The sequence below is a fragment of the Typopeltis vanoorti genome, chromosome 20, assembly GCF_054136105.1.
Source record: "Typopeltis vanoorti isolate ZY-2024b chromosome 20, IOZ_Tvanoo_1.0, whole genome shotgun sequence".
NCBI lineage: Eukaryota > Metazoa > Arthropoda > Arachnida > Uropygi > Thelyphonidae > Typopeltis > Typopeltis vanoorti.
The window spans coordinates 12,749,789-12,763,378 of record NC_143568.1 but is presented as its reverse complement, the minus strand read 5'-3'; the positions used below and the strand labels follow the sequence as shown (position 1 = coordinate 12,763,378).

At 34.8% G+C, this 13,590-nt stretch overlaps 1 protein-coding gene across 1 annotated transcript in view; it reads right to left on the bottom strand.

Moving 5' to 3' along the window:
* The window catches only part of LOC150095241 (uncharacterized), a 267,888-nt gene that overhangs the window by 217,137 nt on the left and 37,161 nt on the right, over positions 1-13,590 (bottom strand). The gene's annotated exons all lie outside the window — the stretch shown is intronic.

Genomic DNA, 13,590 nt, shown 5'->3' with positions numbered 1-13,590 from the left:
CCGCTAACGTAAATAAGTTAATTCATAAGTGTGCTCACAATTAATTGATGTATTGAAGATTGTATCTGGTAAGAGTAGTCATACTTGTTTGTTTATTCTAACATTAACATATCTTCGAAGTTCAAAGTCCAAAATAAGATTGCTTGGAATATTGTCACCTTGATTAGTGCTTCCTGTGAATTTAAATATTAAGTACAGCTGATAGATATGTGGATACTGATTAAATAAGAAGTTTCGTTTTATTAACTTGAGTTAAGAAAGCTTGTGATTTTGAAACTGTGAATTGTATGTGAAAGTTTAGAACATTGAAGTGGCATGAGTGACTTAGCAAGATGTGTTAAGTTGATTGTATTGTTTCATTTTAAAGCAGAATTCTTGTATTTGTTATATATATATCATATATTAAATGTTTTATTTTGTTAATCTAAATATTGTGTTTGCCTGAATTCCTTTTTATTGCACCGTTCATAAATATTCGAATCTTGCAGGAACCCCAAGTGGAATAGTAAATAATTCGGCCTAAATAAATGAGGAGACTGCTAACTTAATTAAGAATTGATCCTACTATTTTATATAGACTAATTTAAAAATGGGGTGGTGCAGTATAATTATAAATTTCAATACTTTTGGATCGGTGATCAATTTGCAATTAGTTGTTATATTGATAAGAGTGACTTGAACCAAGATGGCAGATTTAGAACATAACATGAAAATAGAACGTCACGACAATACTTTATGTTGTAGAGAGGACTTATTTCTTCAAGAGTGAATTACTATCACTGTACTATCATAGTAACAGTTTTAGGCTCCCTATCTCCATGTCTCAAGAAGAAATCTCTTAGATTCTTGTTAAAGAAATAATGAGACATACTGTGAAAGGTCTGAGGCTTCTCAACATCTTTGTATCCTTTCATCCTAGGAGGAAAATTTCAACCTTCCTTTCTTCACCTAAGAACACAACATCATCCACTTAGCTTTCCAGGTGTTCTACCAGACTCCTAGCACTTGTGGCTAGTCTTATTTTTATCAATCAGACATCTTTCATGCTTTGTCCTCTGTCCAGTCTATATCCCCATAGTTGAAATCACCCATAATGATAGTCCTACTTATATCCATAACATTTATATATCCATTCAGTTCACTGTCCTCTGACAGTATCAGAGAACTGACAGATAGACTAAAGTGAAGGAAAATTGTTGATAGGAAGTTAGTAACACTGTAAACATTTTATTCTGTACTATCATCATAGTATCCTGTACACTTGAGAGTGCATATGTGAGCAATTTGATGGCAATGATGAATTGGACCCAATATGATGACTGCACTTTAAAGGAAATCACCTATGATAATTATTACTTGAATTGAAGATTTCATCATCATCAAATTACTGACTTCTTCTTTACTTTTTTTTTTATTGCATGCTGATAACTAACTTCATTTATTATTAATTTTTGCACTAAAGAAAGGAGATTTAGTCACACTCTCATTAAGTACTCCTCTTATCATGGAATCACCATACAAAATTTTTTCTTACTTTCCTTCCTTCTCTAGACATTCATGTTTCTTACCTAACACTCTTACTTTTTCTCTTCTCAGCTCTAACAGTTTCCTGATGTTTCTGTAATCTTTTCATCTCGCACTCTATTCTATAAATAACTCCATAAGAACACTTTATTTCTTCCATTATGCCTCTTTGTTCTCCTGATCTTCCACCACTACATTTTCAACAATATTGCCAATACTATCATTTACCAGACTATCAACAATCTTTATTTCAGTATCACATGTTTTACTCTCTCCACACAATAGGCACTCATTCTCAAAACAATTTGCATATCTGTAACCGTCTTACTTTCTTTCCATAAATATATCCAGGAATTCAGTTAATTTTAGAAAAATTAAAAAAAATTAAATAGTCTTTTTATTGGATTTACTCGAATATTACTTGTCCTTGAATACCCCCCCCCCCCCCCCGATTTTACTTTACGAAAAAAAGTTTCACATATACCTGGCATATGAAAAAAGTTTAAAACTTTAAGAAATAGATAGCGAATGTTGTCATGGTAGTTTCAGATATTTTGGAATTCAGTTGAAAAGAATCAGCATTTCAACTCAACAATCATCGTCTTGCCTTTGTCGTTGAGTCACATGATCTTTTGTTAATACCGCACCAATAATATGCATCTTTTCATAGCTGCACGATTTCTACTGACCTACCTTTGCTGTCCATTTCATGCTCCACTTTCAGCTCCCATTAATCATTAGTGAAGGAGTGTTCATAATGTATCTCAAGTCTTGTAAATTACTGGTAATTTTTGTTTGAAATATGGAGAAACATTTCAGTTAGAGTGCTGGTTTTAAACTCATATGATTCCGAAATGATAAAAGGACAAGCAACAACAAAACTGTCTGTTTTAATTTAATTATAGAAGCAGTGTCGCTAAAGAAACAAATATATCGCGTGATGAAGGTGAGTGGCTGATCACGTGTATAACATTGATAATTAAAATTTAATTACTGGAAATTTATTTTGCACTTGGTTAGACTATAATGAATTTAATTTAATCCTTTATCCAAGTGTAAGCAAACAAAGTTTGCACCTGAAAATATCTTCAGGACTGAGGTAAGGTGATACATCCCTTGGCAACTCGTAGCAAAGGTGGATCAAGTTCTCATCACTCTTTGTCTTAGCATCTCCCATAATGCAAAGCACATCTCCTTGCAGACATGTATACTGCTATGCAGGGAAGGGCCACTACCCAGACCGGTTTCGACCTTTATTGAGGTCTCGTCAGTGGAAGACAGACCCAGAGTGGTGATACTAAGGCAAAAGCCTCAGTCCTGAAGATATTTTCAGGTGCAAACTTTGTTTGCTTACACTTGGATAAAGGATTAAACTAAATTCATTATAGTCTAACTAAGTGCAAAATAAAAATCCAATATCTTTCTCTAAATCCAGAGTAATTTAATAATAAGGTAGTTCACCGGTTGGCAACACGTATAGGTAATCCATTGCTTCTGCCTTAGTATCACCACTCTGGGTCTGCCTCCCACTGATGAGACCTCAATAAAGGTTGAAACTGGTCTGGGTAGTGACCCTTCCCTTAATGCATAACAGTATACATGTCTGCAAGATGTGCTTTGCATTATGGGAGATACTGAGACAAGGAGTGATGAGAGCTTGGTCCACCTTTGCTACGAGTTGTCAAGGGATGTACCACCTTACCTCAGTCCTGAAGATATTTTCAGATGCAAACTTAGTTTGCTTACACTTGGATAAAGGATTAAACTGAATTCATTAAAATTTAAATGCATTCATTTTATAAATAATGTGAGCAATTATAAATTATAATGAACACTGTTTATAATGAATTCAATTATAAACGTCAATTTAGTTTTTATCAAATATCAACAGAAATATCATCAATAATATCAACAGAAAAATCAAAAACTATGGCCTTTAAAAAACAAGATCCAGCAAGAAGATAGTAATAGATAGATAATAGTGATAGATAGATAATAATAATAGATAACGAGATCTTAGAACAGGTGAATTCATTTAACTACCCAGGATGTATGATCACATATGAAAATGAAAAAGATATAAACGTAAAAATTGCAAAATATTTAAAATAACAGGTGTGATTCACTCTATATTTAAACCAAACCTAGTTCGTTCCAACATAAAAATGTGCACAAATTCACATGGAGAGAAGAGGCTAGGAATAAGAAAAGTCTCATTGACTATGTTATTGTTGATAGTGATGTCTTCTCCCTGGTGCAGGACACCAGAGTGTACAGAGGATTTGAAATTGGAAGTGATCACTATTTAGTCATGAGCAGGATAAAATTGAATTTCATATTGAAAAGAATAGCATGTAAGAAAGTTTTAAAGCGAATAAAAGTTGAGCAGTTCTCAGATGTTAACTGTAGACTAAAATACAGAAAGATTATTGAAAAGAAAATGAAAGAGTTTGAGAACAGGAATCAAACCTTGGAGATTCAGTGGCAAACTCTGAAGAAAACATTGATTGATTCTACCAGAGAGGCATGTGGTGAGGTTGTGTGCAAGGATAAAAAAATCAGAACTCCCTGGTGGACACAGGAAGTTAAAGAGGCAGTGAAGGAAAAGAAGAAAGCATATCAAAAGTTCCTGGCAAATAAGTCAGCTTTTACTCTTACAGAATACAGAGACAAATGTAAGAAAGCTAAACAGTGTGTAAAACTAGCTAAACAAAAGTCATGGGAGGACTTTGGCAAGAATATAGAAAATAAATATCAAGAAGGTGGCAAAATATTCTGGAAGTTGTTGAAGAAGCTTAGGAATGGAGGAAAGAGTGCTGTAAAAGGAGTTAGAGATGATAAAGGTGACATGAAAACAGGAGAAAAAGATATCCTTGAAGTATGGAGTAATTACTTTGAAAAACTGCTAAATGAAACAAGCAGTGATGACAGCACAGTGATAAAAAAACACTGACCAGGCATGCAGTCAGGAATACATATCCATACTTGAAGTAGAAAAAGCCATCAAAGGCTTGAAATGTGGAAAGGCAGCAGGAGTAGATGATATTCGACCAGAAATGCTGAAGTATGGTGGTATAAAAATCTTACAGTGGCTGCACTGCATATTTCAGAAAGCCTGGACAGAGGGACGAATTCCCGATGATTGGAGCAGAGCTCTCATAGTACCCATATATAAAAAGGGAAATAAAACTGAATGTGAGAATTACAGAGGTATTTCCCTACTGAGTGTTCCTGGCAAGATCTATGCCAGTATACTTGAGACACAGTTGAGAAGAATTGTGGAAGAAAAGTTTGGTGAAGAACAAGCTGGATTCAGGCCAAATAGAGGCTGTCAGGATCAGATCTTCACTTTACGACAAATAGTCGAGAAAGCATGGGAATATAACAAAGATCTGTATTTAAGTTTTGCCGATTTGGAAAAGGCATATGACAAGGTGCCAAGAGAGAAGCTATTCAATACACTGCAGTTATATGGTGTCAGTGGGGCATTATATCAAGCAATACTTGTCTTTATTTGAGTTGTAAGTCAGCAGTTAGAATTGAAGGAAGTACAGGAAGATGGTTTAATGTTAAATCTGGTGTGAGACAAGGATGTACATTATCCCCTCTGTTATTCATTATCTATATGGATCACATTATGAGGGAAAGTGGTATTAAACATGATATCAAAATTGGAGATGTTAATGTCAGCTCTTTCATTTATGCGGATGATGTTATACTTCTAAATAAATCCGCTACAAGTCTGCAAGATTCTCTGACTAAATTGAATAGCTGTTGTAATAGATATGGTATGAAGGTCAGCAATAAAAATAGGCAGAATCATTGAAAATGTCAACTGTGTTGTGAATGGAGAACCTGTGGAACAAGTAAAACATTTCAGCTACTTAGGCACAATTTTTACCGAAGATGGTAAATTAAATATAGAAATAGACAACATAATCAGCAAAGCTGGTATGGTGGGAAGTCAATTGAATAAATTCATATGGAATAAGAGAGAAATTAGTCGGAACACTAAATTAGCTGTATACGAGACAGTGTTCAAACCAGTTTTAACTTATGGATCTCAGAGCTGGGTCAGAAGTAAAACACTTGACCAAAGACTAGAGACCGCAGATATGAGAATCCTGAGAAAGATTAGAAGCATGAACAGATGGCATCAATGGCAATATCATATAAAAATGAGGATATTAGGAAAGAACTTGACATTGTCAGCATCCAGGAATGCATTAGCAGAGCTAATCTCAGGTGGTATGGTCACTTAAATAGAATGGGAGAGGAAAGATTAGCAAAACAAGTGTTCTCTGCCAGGTTGGCAGGAAAACGACCCAGAGGAAGACCAAGATATAGGTGGATTGATACGGTCCAAAGTGCCTTAGACGATAGAATATAAGATCTGATAATGTTGGAGTCTTGACAAGTAACAGACTGATTTGGAGGAAAATTGTAGATAGGAAGTTAGTAATGATGTAATTTTTTCATGTAGTACTGTCATATCCTGTACACCCCTTGAGGGTACATAGCAGGAATTTGATTTGATTGATTTGACCTAGTTCAAAAACAAACCAGACTAAAAGGTATACAATACATTAGCCCTATCAGTCTTATTGTATGGAAGTGAAATCTGGACAATAAAACAAAAAGACAAACAAAGATTAATAACAGCAGATATGAAGTTTATGAGAAAAACTGCAAAGTATACTCTATTTGATCACAAAAGAAATGAAGAAATTATGAAAGAATTAAACCGAGAATCAGTAATAGAAAAAATTAAAAAATATAAACATAAATGAATGGAACACGTTCTAAGAAAGAAAATAGAAAGATTATCGAAACAAGCCTTAAAGTTTAAAGTACAAGTCATTAGGAAAAAGAAAACCAGGACATCCTCTTAAACGATTCAACGATGACTTCTAAGGCCGGAACATGCCACACTAGGCCTAAATCCTTGATATGCATGATGATGATGATGATGAATTTAGATTATTTCTGAAAAACTTTAGTTTCCTAAAATCCCTGCATATATCTTGCATCACAATTTTTTAACTCAAATTTTGTGGAAAAAAGTGCGAGTTATATTCGGGTAAATACGGTAATTCTTCATCAACCTGATGGCAGCCTACTATTATCAGTATTTCAGAAGATGACTCCATAAAGCACATTATATTCAAGCTGGATTCTGACCAAATCGAGGTTGTCAGGATCAGATTTTCACTTTAACACAAATCATTAAGAAATCATGGGAATATAACAAGGATTTGTATTTAGGTTTTGTAGATCTGGACAACAGAATTAGTAAAGTTGGTATGGTAGAGAGCTAAATAAATTTATATGAAATAAGAAAGAAATTAGTCAAAACACTAAACTAGCTGTATGCAAGGCAGTTAAATCAGATCTATTAAAATTGCAACCAATTTTAATAGATCTGAAAGCTGGGTTAGAAATAAAACACTTGATCAATGACTGGAGACCACAGAGTTCTGAGAATGATTAGTGGAGTGAACAGATGTCATCAATGGCAGTATTGTATTAAAAATGAGGATATTAGAAAATAACTTACCATTGTTAGCATTCAGGAATGTGTTAGCAGAACTAATCTCAGATGGTATGGTCACTTAAATAGAATGGGAGAGGAAAGATTAACAAAACTAGTGTTCTTTGCCAGGGTGGCAGGAAAAAGACCTAGAGAAAGATCAAGATCTAGGTGGACTGATACAGTAAAAAGTGCTTTAAAAGGCAGAAATGTAAGATCTGATAATATTGGAGTCTTGACAGATAGCAGATTAATTTGGAGAAAAACTGTTGATCAGAAGTTAGTAATAGTGTAACTTTTTCATGTAGTACCACCATAATATTCTGTACATCCCCTTGAGGGTACATATCAATAATTTGATGATGATGAACACTTCAATTCAAGTAATAATTATCAGAAGTCATTTCCTTTAAAATGCAGTCATCATATTGGGTCTAATTCATCATCTCCATCAAGCTGCTCATACATGCACTCTCAAGTGTCCATGATACTATGATAGTACAAAATGAAAAGCTTACAGTATTACTAACTTGCTATCTACAATTTTCTTTCACTTAAGGCTATCTGTCAGCACTCTGATACTGTCAGTCATTATCTTTCGATCTTTTAAGGTACTTCTACCTACATCTTTGACTTACTCAAGTCTTTTTCACAACATCCTGGCATCAAATACTTGACCTTTCCTTTCTCATTCTGTTTAAGTGACCATACCATCTTAAATTAACTTTGATCACACATTCCTGAATAGTAACAATACCAAGTTCCTTCTTAATATCCTTATTTTTAACAGGATTCTTCACCTGTTAAAAATTCTGTTCATGCCTATAATTTTTTTTGTTTTGTTTTTTGAAATATCATATCTGTGGTCTCCAGTTTGTGATGAACTGTTTTATTTCTAATTGAGCTCTGAGATTCATAAGTCAAAACTGGATTGAGTACTGTCTTGTCACACAGTTACTTTACAGTATTGATTAATTTCTCTCTTCTTACCATATTTATCAAATATTCACCAGACAAGACCTGACATGTTTTAATTCTTCTATAGGTTCCGTTTAAGAGGCTGCTGATGTTTTCAGTGTTCCTGCCTATTTTAATAATCTTTTTTTTTTAATGCTGATTTTCTTACCAAATCTGTTACAAGTTATTCAATTTAGTTAAGGAATCTGTACTTATACCGATTTATTGAAGTGTATAACATTATCTGTTTCAAGTCAAGAGCTGAGATTAACTTCTCCAATTTTGATATCAGGTATGCTTACATCTTACCTGCAAAACTTGGTATGGAAATTCCATGTAATTCTCACATTCAGTTTGATTTTCCTTTTTATAGATAGGTACTATGAGAACTTGACACTAATCATCAAGGAATTCAACCTTCTGATCAGGCTTTTTGAATTATGCAGTATAGCTAGCTACTGCAAAACTTTTATACCTCATATTAAAGAAATATCAAAAACATGATATTCTATATATCAGGTTGTTAATGGCTTTTATTTCCACTTTAAATTTTGATATGGGGGGTGCTTAAGGGTCAAAGCTGTATAACTGAGAGAAGACCACCACATAGCCTTTAAAGGAATGCGGAGAACCGACCAGGGCTTCTGACCTAATGTCCAATCCTCACCTTCTCGTGGTGCACCCTGTTGGGTATCTACTTGGATACTGAACGAACGAGGATAGGCTGGCAATTTGGGATTTAGCCGACCAAATTGTATTCTTATTGGTTAAACCAAAATTAAAAATGATGGTACAACATGACAACATTTCATGCCGGCTGGGGCGTCGCCCGGTTAAACAAGGCCCCCGTTGTTTTCGCCAGGGAACCAGGGTGAACAGCGAAAAGTCAGCTACTGGAACAAATCTGAAAACAAACCCCAACTCAACATCCCCAGAGTTAAAGATTGGTACTATCAACGTAAGAAGCCTGAATAGCAAAGAAATGGAGCTAGCTGAGGAACTAGATAAGTAACAGATCGACATAATCGGGGTGACTGAAACAAAAAAGACCAAAACTGGTGAGATCTTTCTGAGCAATAAATACAAAATGTTATATTCAGGCAATGACAATCAAGGAAAAGAAGGAGTAGCCATAGTATTCAACACAAAATACGAGGCTAATCTTCTTGAATGGCAGTCAGTCTCAAGTAGAGTAATGTGGGCAAATATGAGAATGGAGAACTGGACAATGAGACTTATTTGTGCCTATGGTCCCACAGAAGGTTCTACTAAGGTAGAAGTGGAGGAATTTTTTGAGGCCTTAGAAAAAGCCACTGACACAATGAAAAATTGGTCCTGGTTGGGGATCGAAATAGCAGAGTAGGAAATGATTGTGAGACATACAAAAATATTTTGGGAAAATTTGGAGAAAAGAGCAAAGCTAATAATAATGGCAAATATCTGTTGGATTTCTGCTCAGGACATGGACTGGTTATTACTAACACCATGTTCCAACATAAAAATGTGCACAAATTCACATGGAAAGAAGAGGCTAGGAATAAGGAAAGTCTCATTGACTCTGTTATTGTTGATAGTGATGTTTTCTCCTTGGTGCAGGACACCAGAGTGTACAGAGGATTTGAAATTGGAAGTGATCACTATCTACTCTTGAGCAAGATAAAATTGAATTTCATATTGAAAAGAATAACATGTAAGAAAGCTTTAAAGCGAATAAAAGTTGAGCAGCTATCAGATGTTAACTGTAGACTAAAATACACAATGATTATTGAAGAAAAAATTAAAGTGTTTAAGAACAGGAATCAAACCTTGGAGATTCAGTGGCAAACTCTGAAGAAAACATTGATTGATTCTGCCAGAGAGGCATGTGGTGAGGTTGTCTGTAAGGATAAAAAAAATCAGAACTCCCAGGTGAACACAGGAAGTTAAAGAGGCAGTGAAGGAAAAGAAGAAAGCATATCAAAAGTTCCTGTCAAATAAGTCAGCTTGTGCTCTTAGAGAATATAGAGACAAATGCAAGAATGCTAAACACTGTGTAAAACTAGCTATACAAAAGTCATGGGAGGACTTTGGCAAGAACATAAAAAATAAATATCAAGGTGGCAAAATATTCTGGAGGTTGTTGAAGAAGCTTAGGAATGGAGGAATAGAGGTCCACCTTTATCATCTCTAACTCCTTTTACTAACTCTGCTGTAAAAAGGAGTTAGAGATGATTAAGGTGACATGAAAATGGGAGAAAAAGATATCCTTGAAGTATGGAGTAATTACTTTGAAAAACTTCTAAATGAAACAAGCAGTGATGACAGCACAGTGGTAAAAAACACTGACCAGGCATGCAGTCAGGAATACATATCCACACTTGAAGTAGAAAAAGCCATCAAAGGCTAGAAATGTGGAAAGGCAGCAGGAGTAGATGATATTCGACCAGAAACGCTGAAGTATGGTGGTGTGAGAGTCTTACAGTGGCTGCACTGCATAGTTCAGAAGAGCTGGACAGAGGGACGAATTCCCGATGATTGGAGTAGACCTCTTATAGTACCCATATATAAAAAGGGAAATAAAACTGCATGTGAGAATTACAGAGGTATTTCCCTACTGAGTGTTCCCAGCAAGATCTATACAAGTATATACTTGAGAAACGGTTGAGAAGAATTGTGGAAGAAAAGCTTGGTGAAGAACAAGCTGGATTCAGGCCAAATAGAGGCTGTCAGGATCAGATCTTCACTTTACGACAAATAGTCGAGAAAGCATGGGAATATAACAAAGATCCGTATTTAAGTTTTGTCGATTTGGAAAAGGCATATGACAAGGTGCCAAGAGAGAAGGTATTCAATACGCTGCAGTTATATGGTGTCAATGGGGCATTATATCAAGCAATACTTAGTCTTTATTTGAGTTGTAAGTCAGCAGTTAGAATTGAAGGAAGTACAGGAAGATGGTTTAATGTTAAATCTGGTGTGAGACAAGGATGTACATTATCCCCTCTGTTATTCATTATCTATATGGATCACATTATGAAGGAAAGTGGTATTAAACATGATATCAAAATTGGAGATGTTAATGTCAGCGCTTTGCTTTATGCGGATGATGTTATACTTCTAAATAAATCCGCTACAAGTCTGCAAGATTCTCTGACTAAATTGAATAGCTGTTGTAATAGATATGGTATGAAGGTCAGCAATAAAAAGACAAAGACAATGAAAATAGGCAGAATCATTTAAAATGTCAACTGTGTTGTGAATGGAGAACCTGTTGAACAAGTAAAACATTTCAGCTACTTAGGCACGATTTTTACTGAAGATGGTAAATTAAATATAGAAATAGACAACAGAATCAGCAAAGCTGGTATGGTGGGAAGTCAATTGAATAAATTCATATGGAATAAGAGAGAAATTAGTCGGAACACTAAATTAGCTGTATACGAGACAGTGTTCAAACCAGTTTTAACTTATGGATCTGAGAGCTGGGTCAGAAGTAAAACACTTGACCAAAGACTAGAGACCACAGATATGAGAGTCCTGAGAAAGATTATAGGCGTGAACAGATGGCATCAATGGCAATATCATATTAAAAATGAGGATATTAGGAAAGAACTCAACATTGTCAGCATCAGGGAATGTGTTAGCAGAGCTAATCTCAGGTGGTGTGGTCACTTAAACAGAATGGGCAAGGAAAGATTAGTAAAACAAGTGTTCTCTGCCAGGTTGGCAGGAAAACGGCCCAGAGGAAGACCAAGATATAGGTGGATTGATACGGTCCAAAGTGCCTTAGACGATAGAAATATAAGATCTGATAATGTTGGAGTCTTGACAAGTAACAGACTGATTTGGAGGAAAATTGTAGATAGGAAATTAATAATGATGTAAATTTTTCATGTAGTACTATCATATCCTGTAAACCCCTTGAGAGTACATAGCGGGAAGTTGATGATGATGAATTTTGATATGTATTAGTAATTGCATTATTCTCTCACTTCTTGTTTCACTTACTAATCTTACCAAGTAACTGCTTCGGAAATTTTATCTAGAATTTTTATAATTCTTCAGTTTTCATGTGACCTTTATCATCTCTGATTCTTTTACAGTGCTCTTTCCTCCATTTCCAAGCTTTTTCAATAGCCTCCAGAACATATTTTCTACCTCTGTGATATTTATCTTCTACATTCTTATTGAAGTCTTGATAGTGCTTTGCTTTCTGAAAATTTTCTCTGTATTCTCTCAGAGCATATGCTGACTATTTACTGGGAATTTTCAATATGCTTTCTTCTTTTCCATGAATGATTCTTTAACTTCCTGAGACCACAATCAAGTTCTGTTTGTTTGTATCCTTGCAATCAACTTCACATATGCCCTTTCTGACTGAATCAATGTTTTCAGAGTCTGCCTATGGGTCTCAAAATTCTGGTTCTTGTATTCACACTCTTTCATTTTTTCTTGAAATAATATTTGTATATGAGTCTAAAGTTTACCTCTGAAAGCTGTTCAACTCTGATTCTTTTTAAAACTTTCTTACTTTTCTTTTTAAATATGATGATAAATTTCATTTTCCTCAAAACTAAATAGTGATTACTTCCTATATGAGATCCCCTGTATACTAATGTTCTGAACATGAAGATATCACTATCAACAATAACATGGTCAATGAGACTTTTCTTATTTCTTCTGTCTTCTCTTGATGTGAATTTGTGCAAATCTTTATGTTGGAACATGGTGTAGGTAAGAGAATAGAACATCTCCTGCACAGAAATCTAGCAGGTATGAACGATTATTACTGGCTCTGCTCTTTCCTCCAAATTTTCCCAACACATTTCTATGCCTGATATTTGTTTCCTACTCGGCCAAAGAGATCTTCAAGAAGGACCAACTTTTACTTTTTCTTTTTGTTGGCTGCCTTGTCTAATGATTCAAAAAATAACTCCACTTCTTCCTTAGTAGAACCTTCTATGGAACTCAGTACTTTTTTTGTAAACAATAGATGACGGTAAGCATTCTTTGCTAGCAGGAAAATTGTAAAATTAAAACTGTACCATATATATCACAGATCACTGTTAATAAAGGTGCCAGTATGCCATACCGATGCATGCTGTCCGCCCCAAAAAGTAATGATTGAACTATAGGCACAAATGAGTCTTATTATCAAATTCCCCATTTTGATGTTTACCCACACCTCTCTACTTTGAAGTAGCTCAATATTTAAGGAGATTATCGTCATGTTCAGTGTTCAATACTATAGTTATAATCCTTCCTTTCCCTTTTCATTCATCACTGTCTGAATATAACATCTTTTATTTGTTATTTAGAAGAATCATGGCTGGTTCCCCCCCCCCCCCCAGTAAATACAAATTATTTCAATAAAATATTGATTCAATGCTGAGTCCAATTCAATCTATTTATGCATTATACTGGGAATATATTTTACTCATACCTTTATCCTGTTTAGAATTTCCTTTGTATAATCTGAGAATCAATTATGTTTGTACTTTTTCTTAGACTATATACTGCCTTATTTTCTGTCATCAATAAGTTGGGGATATAGGATGCATTTCTAGAAAAAATGACAATCTATACATACATTTGCCTTG